This window comes from Enhydra lutris, unplaced genomic scaffold, assembly GCF_002288905.1.
Source record: "Enhydra lutris kenyoni isolate GAN:26980312 unplaced genomic scaffold, ASM228890v2 scaffoldscaffold3, whole genome shotgun sequence".
In the NCBI taxonomy this organism is placed as follows: domain Eukaryota; kingdom Metazoa; phylum Chordata; class Mammalia; order Carnivora; family Mustelidae; genus Enhydra; species Enhydra lutris.
The window spans coordinates 33,305,896-33,315,176 of NW_019154087.1; positions in this window are offsets into that span (position 1 = coordinate 33,305,896).

Genomic DNA, 9,281 nt, shown 5'->3' on the forward strand with positions numbered 1-9,281 from the left:
AATCAACCAAAGCCACAGAACAAACTGAATATCATCTATGTAAAAGAAGTTACTAACTCCTTGTAAGGCAGCACGGTCTGTGGTTTTTGTTTTTTTGTTTTTTTGTTGTCTTGTTTTTTTGTTTGTTTGTTTTTGTTTTGTTTTGTTTTTTACTTGGGGCTAGTCCCATTCCCCTTCCCTCCCCAGGTTAGTAAGTGGTATCCAAAAGCCAGCAGTTTTGTAAATACTGGAGAGGTCTTACCTCTTCTGGAGCTCCCTTAAAAGCACCATCCCTCGGGCTTAGTCAATGTTTTATTTGAAATTACAGCTTTCTGAAAAAATCTTTATCCCCTCTATATTGTAGACATTTTATTTGTCTCAGAACTCAGCTCAGTGGAAAAAGACAGAGCCCCACAGCATTACCAAAACAACAATATGTTAAAAAAAAAAAAAAAAAACAATATGTTGGTAACATCACAGCTGACTGACTAATATTTGAGGTTTATTTGTAGCAAAAGAAAAAGAGGAAGCCTGAAAGAGAGGGGTATTTAAAAAGAAATCCTAAAGAGCCAGATGACCACAGAGATCTTTAAAGTGCTCCAAAATATTTATGAGGACCTCAAAGGCTATGCCCAAGCCCAGGAAAGACACAGGAAAGGCAAAGGTGTACTCATTCACATATGACTGACTTTAAAACTCTGGAGAAGCAAAGAGTAAAAGCCATGGATGTCTTGTACACTGCCTGATGTTTGGATGTGCCTTCTCACACACATAGGTTCCCTTGGAAAAGATGAAACACATAATGGAATTTTGTTTGAGGAAATTCTCTGGTGGATCATTGCTGGTATTTAAATTATACTGATCTAGATGTGACCCCTAGGAAGCAAAACTTAAAAGCAAGTTGTTGTTGCTGTTGTTGTTTTCCAATGTGCTCAGTGTTACACACTGCTAGAAATACAGAAACTATAGAATTAGTCCCACAAGATCATGAAACAAATAAGAAAATGCAAGAAAAACAATAATAACCTCAAAAATCTAAGCAGTAAGAGCAAATCTTGGGAGTAGGGGCCTGATACCTGACTACATGTCTAACTGACTACATGTCTAAAGCATTCAATGAATGTAAAGACAGTGATGTTTCACAAAATAAAAAATATATATCAATAAAGAAATAAAAATTATTAAAGTATTAATTATGGATTTGAAAAATATCAATGATATGAAAACTGCACAAGAATCTCACCAAGAGATTTAAGTAGACAAAAGAAAGGACCAACAACCTTGAAGACAGTTCAATAGATATAATCCAGTTTGAGGAGCAGAATGGGAAAATGGAAAAAGAAAGTAAATAGAACCTCAGAGAATATTGAGACACCATCAAGTGCACCAAGACAAACATAATGAGAGAAGCAAGGGAAAGGTGTAAAAAGAATATTTGAAAAACAATGGCTGGAAACTTGAAATTTTACCAAATATTCACCTACATGCCCAAGAAGATAACAAACTTCAATTAGAATAAACTCAGAAACTCAGAAACCTGTAAATAGGCAGTCAGTGTCAAATTGTCAAATCAAAGACATAAAATATCTTGAAAAAAGTAAGAGTAAAAAAATTTTATCATTTAGAAGGGATCCTCAATAAGAATAATAAATGACTTCTCATGAGAAATCATAGAGGTCACAAGACAGTGACATGACATCTCCAAAGTGGTAAAAGTCTATCATGAATCATATCTACGGGGTGCCTGGGTGGCTCAGTGGGTTAAAGCCTCTGCCACCCAGGTGCAGTTACTCAAAAGATTAACCAAGTATACAATGTAACCTTGCAATTCCACTCCTGGACATATGTCCAGGAGAAATGAAAACATATACACACATAAAAACTAGTACATGAGTAAGCAAGATGCCAGAGGAGTAGCAGACTGAAATATCATTAGGTCCCAGGAGTTAAGCTAGATGGTTATCAAACCATTCCAAACACCTACAAACTCAACAGAAGATAGAAGAGAAGAGCAGCAATTCTAGGAACAGAAAATCAACTACTTTCTGGAAGGTAGGTTGTGCAGAAAAGAGAATCCAAAGTGATGGGTAGACCGCAACGGGGGAACTGGCTCCTGGCAAGTGGTGGAGCAGCAGAGCACAAAATCGAAACTTTTAGAAGTCTCCTCCACTGAGGGACATTGCTCCAGAAGCCTCTGGAGGGGAGGAACCCTCACAGGGACAGTGTGCTCTCGGGACACTGGGGGTTTCTGAATGTGGCAGAGCTGACAGGTATTGGAGCAGGGAAGCCAGCTATAGTGATGGAGCCAAGGAGTGAGCTCTCATTTAGATTACCTTAAACCATAATCCAAGGCACAGTTAGGCCACTGCTCTTTGGGCAGGGACCCAACAAGCAGCAGATCTGGGGAGACTCACCTTTCTCCTCTGGGAGGAGTGGCATGGGAGCACTTGGCAAGAATCTGCTGGGTTTGGGGTTTGAAGACTCCAGACGGAGCTGTTTGCCAGAGATAGAAATGCTTGGTCACAGGCAGGGTGAGCACGGATTGTGCCAGGATACCAGGGAGACAGGAGGGATTGATGCTTTTCTCTGAAGGTCCACGAAGAGTGGGGCCCCAAGCTCTCAGCTCCTTCAGGATGGAGATTGGGAGGCTGCCATTTTCATTCCTGACCCCAAAGCTCTAGAGAAAGCATTCAGGGAACAAAAGCTACTGAGGGCGAACCACAGCAGATTACTTAGCCTGGCCCCTGGCAGGGTAGTGCAATTCCACCTCGGGCAAAGACATTTGAGAATCAGGGCAACAAAGCCCCACACCCAGAAGATCAGCAAGAACATCCAGCCAAGACCAAGTTCACCAATCAATGGGAACTGCAGAACTCCAGAGCTAGGGGAAAGCAACATGTAGAGTTCATAGCTTTTTTTCCCATGATCCTTTAGCTGGCAAAGTTAATTTTTTTTTTCATTTTATTTGTTTCTTGTTCTAGTTTTTAACTTTTCCTCTTTCCTCTTTTAATGATTTTTAACTATTTTATCTTAACAAAACCTTTTTAAAAAATTGTTTTGGGCACCTGGGTGGCTCAGTGGGTTAAAGCCTCTGCCTTCAGCTCAGGTCATGATCCCAGGGTCCTGGGATCAAGCCCCGCATCGGGCTCTCTGCTCAGCAGGGGGCCTGCTTCCCTTCCTCTCTCTCTGCCTGCCTCTCTGCCTACTTGTGATCTCTGTCAAGTAAATAAATAAAAATATTTTTTAAAAATTGTTTTAAATTTTCATTGTTATAGTCATATTTTATCCCTTCATTATATTTAACCTTGGTTTTTTTTGTACACATACAGGTTTCTTTTTTTCCTTAAAATTTTGGGATACAATTTCTTCTAATAGTTCAAAATCTACCCTAAATCTAGCACATGGCTTTGTTCTAGTCTCCAGCCTAATCACATTCTCTCCTCTTTTTTTTTCTCCAACTAACATCAATTTCTCTGTTAGAATTTCTTTTAAATTTTCATCTTTATAGTCATATTTCATCCCTTCATCATGTTTACCCTTATTTTTGTATATATATATATATATATATATATATATATATATATATATATGTTTTTCTTTCCTTAAAATTTTGGGAGGTAGTTTCCTCTAAGAGACCAGAATACAGCCAAAATCAAGTGGGCAGCTCTGTTCTATTCACCAGTCTAATATATATATATATATTTATATATACATATATATTTTTTTTTCTCCCTTTCTTCTTCCCCTGGTTGCAGGTCCCTACTGATTTGGTTAACATATATTTTTCTGGGGTTTTTGCTGTCTATTAGTATTTTATTCTCTCCTTCATATATTCTTATCTGGAAGAAATGACAAGACAAAAACTCACCCCCCCCCCCAAAAAAAAAAAAAAAAAAGAACAAGCGGCAGTACTGACAGTTAGGGACCTAATCAATACAGATATTGGTAATATGTCAAATCTAGAGTTCAGAATGAGGATTATCAAGGAGTTAGCTGGGCTCAAAAAGGCATAAAAATATTAGAGAATCCCTTTCTAGAGAAATAAAATCCCTTTCTGGAGAAATAAAAGAACTAAAATCTAACCAAGTTGAAATTACAAAAAAAAGCTATTAATGAGGTGCAATAAAAAATGGAGGCTCTTACTGCTAGGATAAATGAGACAGAAGACAGAATTAGTGATATAAAGACCAAATGATGGAGAATAAAGAAGCTGAGCAAAAGGCAGACTACTGGACCATGAGGGGAGAATTCAAGAGATAAGTGATAGCAAAAGACGAAATAAGATTAGAAGAACTGTGATCCCAGAAGAAGAAGAAAGAGAGAGAGGAGCAGAAGGTATATTGGAGCAAATAACATTAGAGAATTTCCCTAAAAAGGCAAAGGAACAAGCATCAAAATCCAGGAGGCACAAATAACCCCTCTCAAAATCAATAAAAATAGATCAACACCCTGTCATCTAATAGTAAAACTTTCAAGTCTTAGTAACAAAGAGAAAATCCTGATAGCAGCTTAGGACAAGAAGACTCGGACATACAATGGTAAAAATATTAGATTGGCCGCAGACTTATCCACAGAGACCTGGCAGGCCAGAAAGAACTGGCATGATATATTCAGAGCACTAAATGAGAAAAATATGCAGCCAAGAATACTATATCCAGTTAGGCTGTCATTGAAAATAGAAGGAGAGATAAAAAGCTTCCAGTACAAACAAAAATTATAAGAATTCGCAAACACCAAACCAACCCTACAGGAAATATTGAAAGGAGTCTTCTAAACAAAGAGAGGGCCTAAAAGTAGTAGACCAGATAGGAACAGAGACAATATACCGTAACAGTCACCTTACAGACAATACAAAGGCAACAAATTCATATCTTTCAATAGTTACCCTGGACATAAATGGGCTAAATGCCCCAATCAAAAGGCACAGGGTATCAGAATGGATAAAAAAACAAGACCCATCGATATACTGTCTACAAGAAACTAATTTTAGACCCAAAGACACCTCCATATTTAAAGTGAGGGTGTGGAAAACAATTTACCATGCTAATGGACATCAAAGAAGGCTGGGGTGGCAATCTGTATATCAGATAAATTAGATATTAAGTCAAAGACTATAATAAGAGATGAGGAAGGACACTATATCATACTCAAAGGGTCTGTCCAACAAAAAGATTTAACAATTTTAAATATCTATGCCCCTAACAAGGGAGCAGCCAATTATATAAACCAATTAATAACAAAATTAAAGAAACACATTGACAATAATACAATAATAGTAGGGGACTTTAACAACCTCTCACTGAAATGGACAAATCATCCAAGCAAAAGATCAACAAGGAAATAAAGGCTTTAAATGACACACTGGACTGCATGGACATCACAGATGTATTCAGAACATTCCATCCCAAAGCAGCAGAATACACATTATTCTCTAGTGCACATGGAACATTCTCCCGAATAGATTACATCCTGGGTCATAAATCATGTCTCCACTGGTACCAAAAGATTGGGATCATTCCCTGCATATTTTCAGACCACAATGCTCTGAAGCTAGAACTCAATCACAAGAGGAAATTTGGAAAGAACTCAAATACATGGAGTCTAAAGAGCATCCTTCTAAAGAATGAATGGGTCAACCAGGAAATTAAAGAAGAATTGAAAAAATTCATGGAAACAAATGAAAATGAAAACACAACTTTTCAAAATCTGTGGGACACAACAAAGGCAGTCCTGAGAGGAAAATATATACAGCAGTATAAGCCTTTCTCAACAAATAAGAAAGTTCTCAAGTACACAACCTAAACCCAAACCTAAAGGGGCTGGAGAAAGAAAAGCAAAAAGGCCTAAACTCAGCAGGAGAAGAGAAATCATAAAGATCAGAGCAGAAATCAATGAAATAAAAACCAAAAGAACAGTAGAATGAATCAATGAAACTAGGAGCTGGTTCTTTGAAAGAATAAATAAGATTGATAAATCCCTGGCCAGACTTATCAAAAGGAAAAGAGAAAAGACCCAAATAAATAAAATCATGTGTGAAAGAGGAGGGATCACAACTAACACCAAAGAAATACAATTATAAGAACATATTATGAGCAACTATATGCCAGCAAACTTGACAATCTGGAAGAAATGGATGCATTCCTAGAGACATATAAACTACCAAAACTGAAACAGGAGGAAATAAAAAACCTGAACAGACCCATAGCCAGTAAGGATATTGAAGCAGTCATCAAAAATCCCAACAAACAAGAACCCAGGACCAGACATTTAAAGAAGAATTAATACCTATTCTCCAGAAACTGTTCCAAAAAATAGAAATGGAAGGAAATCTTCCAAACACATTTTATAAGGCCAACATTACCTTAATCCCAAAACCAGACAAAGATCCCACCAAAAAGGAGAATTACAGAGCAATATCCTTGATGAACACAGATTGTGAAAATTCTCAGCAAAATACTAGCCAATAGGATCTAACAGTGCCTTAAAAGGGTTATTCACCATGACCAAGTGGGATTTATTCCTGGGCTGCAGGTTCATTCAACATCCGCAAATCAATCAATGTGATACAATGTATAAATAAATTAAAAAAAAAGCAAGAACCCTATGATCCCTTCAATAGATGCTCAAAAGCATTTGAAAAAGTACAGCATCCTTTTTTTATCAAAACTCTTCAAAGTGTAGAGATAGAGGGTACACTTCTCAATATCATCAAAGCCATCTATGAAAAACCCACAGCGAATATCATTCTGAATGGGGAAAAACTGAGACCTTCTCCCCTAAAGTCAGGAACATGGCAGGGATGTCCACTATCACCACTGCTATTCAACATAAGAGTAGAAGTCCTATCCTCAATAATCAGAAAACAAAAAGAAATAAAAGGCATCCGAACTGGCAAAGAAGAAGTCAAACTCTCACTCTTCACAGATGATATGATACTTTATGTGGAAAATCCAAAAGACCACTCCAAAACTGCTAGTACTCATAGAGGAATTTAGTAAAGTGTCAGGATATAAAATCAATGCACAGAAATCAGTTGCATTTCTATACACCAACAGCAACACAGAAGAGAGAGATATTAAAGAAGCAATCTCATTTACAACTGCACCAAAAACCATAAGATACTTGGAATAAACCTAACCAAAGAGGCAAAGAATCAGTACTCAGAAAATCTATAAAGTAATCATGAAAGAAATTGAGGAAGACACAAAGAAATAGAAAAACGTTCCATGCTCATAGACTAGAAGAACAATATTGTGAAAATGTCTATGCTACCTAAAGCAATCTACACATTTAACATGATCCCTATCAAAATACCATTCACTTTTTTCAAAGAAATAGAAAAAATAATATTAAAATTTATATGGAACCAGAAAAGATCCCGAATAGCTAAAGGAATGTTGAAAAAGAAAGCCAAAGTTAGTGGCATCACAATTCCAGACTCCAAGCTCTATTACAAAGCTGTCATCATCAAGACAGTATGGTACTAGGACAAAAACAGACACATAGATCAATGGCACAGAATAGAGAGCCCAGAAACAGACCCTCAACTCTATGGTCAACTAATCCTGGACAAAGCAGGAAAGAATGTCCAATGGAAAAAAAGAGAGTCTCTTCAACAAATGGTGTTGGGAAAATTGGACAGCCACATGCAGAAGAATGAAACTGGATGATTTCCTTACACCACACACAAAAATAGACTCAAAATGGATGAAAGACCTCAATGTGAGACAGGAATCCATCAAAATTCTTGAGGAGAACACAGGCAGCAACCTCTTTGACCTCAGTTGCAGCAACTTCTTCCTAGAAACATCACTAAAGGCAAGGGAAGCAAGGGCAAAGTGAACTATTGGGACTTCATCAAGATCTAAAGCTTTTGCACAGCAAAGGAAACAGTTAACAAAACCAAAAGACAACTGACAGAATGGGAGAAGATGCGCAGAAGTGACATAACAGATAAAGGGCTAGTATCCAAAATCTATAAAGAACTTATCAAACTCAACACCCAAAGAACAAATAATTCAATCAAGAAATGGGCAGAAGACATGAACAGACATTTCTGCAAAGAAGACATCCAGATGGCCAACAGACACATGAAAAAGTGCTCCACATCATTTGGCATCAGGGAAATACAAATCAAAACCACAGCGAGCTACCATCTCACATCCGTCAGAATGGCTAAAATTAACAAGTTAGGAAATGACAGCTTTTAGCGAGGATGCGGAGAAAGGGGAAACCTCCTACACCACTGGTGGGAATGCAAGCTGGTGCAGCCAGTCTGGAAAATAACATGGAGTTTCCTCAAAAAGTTGAAAATAGAGCTATCCTATGACCCAGCAAATGTACTACTGTTTACCCAAAAGATACAAATGTAGTGATCCGAAGGGGCACCTGCGCCCAAATGTTTATGGCAGCAATGTGCCCAATAGCCAAACTATGGAAAGGACCTAGATGTCCATCAACAGATGAATGGATAAAGAAGATGTGAATATATATATATCCATACATATATATATACATATATATATATATGTGTATATATATATATATATATATATATATATATATATCCATCAACAGAAATGAAATCTTCCATTTACAACAACATGGGTAGAACTGGAGCATATTATGCTGAGTGAAAAAAGTCAATCAGAGAAAGACAATTATGATATATCTCTCTGATATGAGGAATTTGAGAGGCAGGCCGGGGGGGGGGTTGGGGGGCAGGGAAGGAATAAATGAAACAAGATGGGATCAGGAGGGAGACCAACAATAAGAGATGTTTAATCACATGAAACAAACTGAGGGTTGCTGGGGGATGGAGCAGTAGGGAGAGGGTGGTTGGGTTATGGACATTGGGGAGGGTATGTGCTATGGTGAGTACTGTGAAATGTGTAAGCCTAAAGAATCACAGACCTGTACCCTGGGGTAAATAATACATCATTTGTTAATAAAAATAATGAAAATTTAAAAAAATAAAGAAAAACTAGTGCATTAATTTTTTTTATCTATTAGCATTATTCATGATAGCCCCAAACTGAAAGAAAAAAAATAAATATCAATTGGGGAATAGATAAACAATGTGTGGTATATCCACACAATGGAATATTATTCAGCAAATAAAAATACACAAATTACTGATGAATGGTATACATAGATAAGCCTTGAAAATATTAATCTAATTGAAAGAATCCAATCACAAGAGAGCACATATTATATGGTTACATTTTTACAAAATGTCCAAAATAGTCAAATCTATAAGTAGAGAATAGATAATTTGTTGTCTGGAGGCAAATGGAGATTTG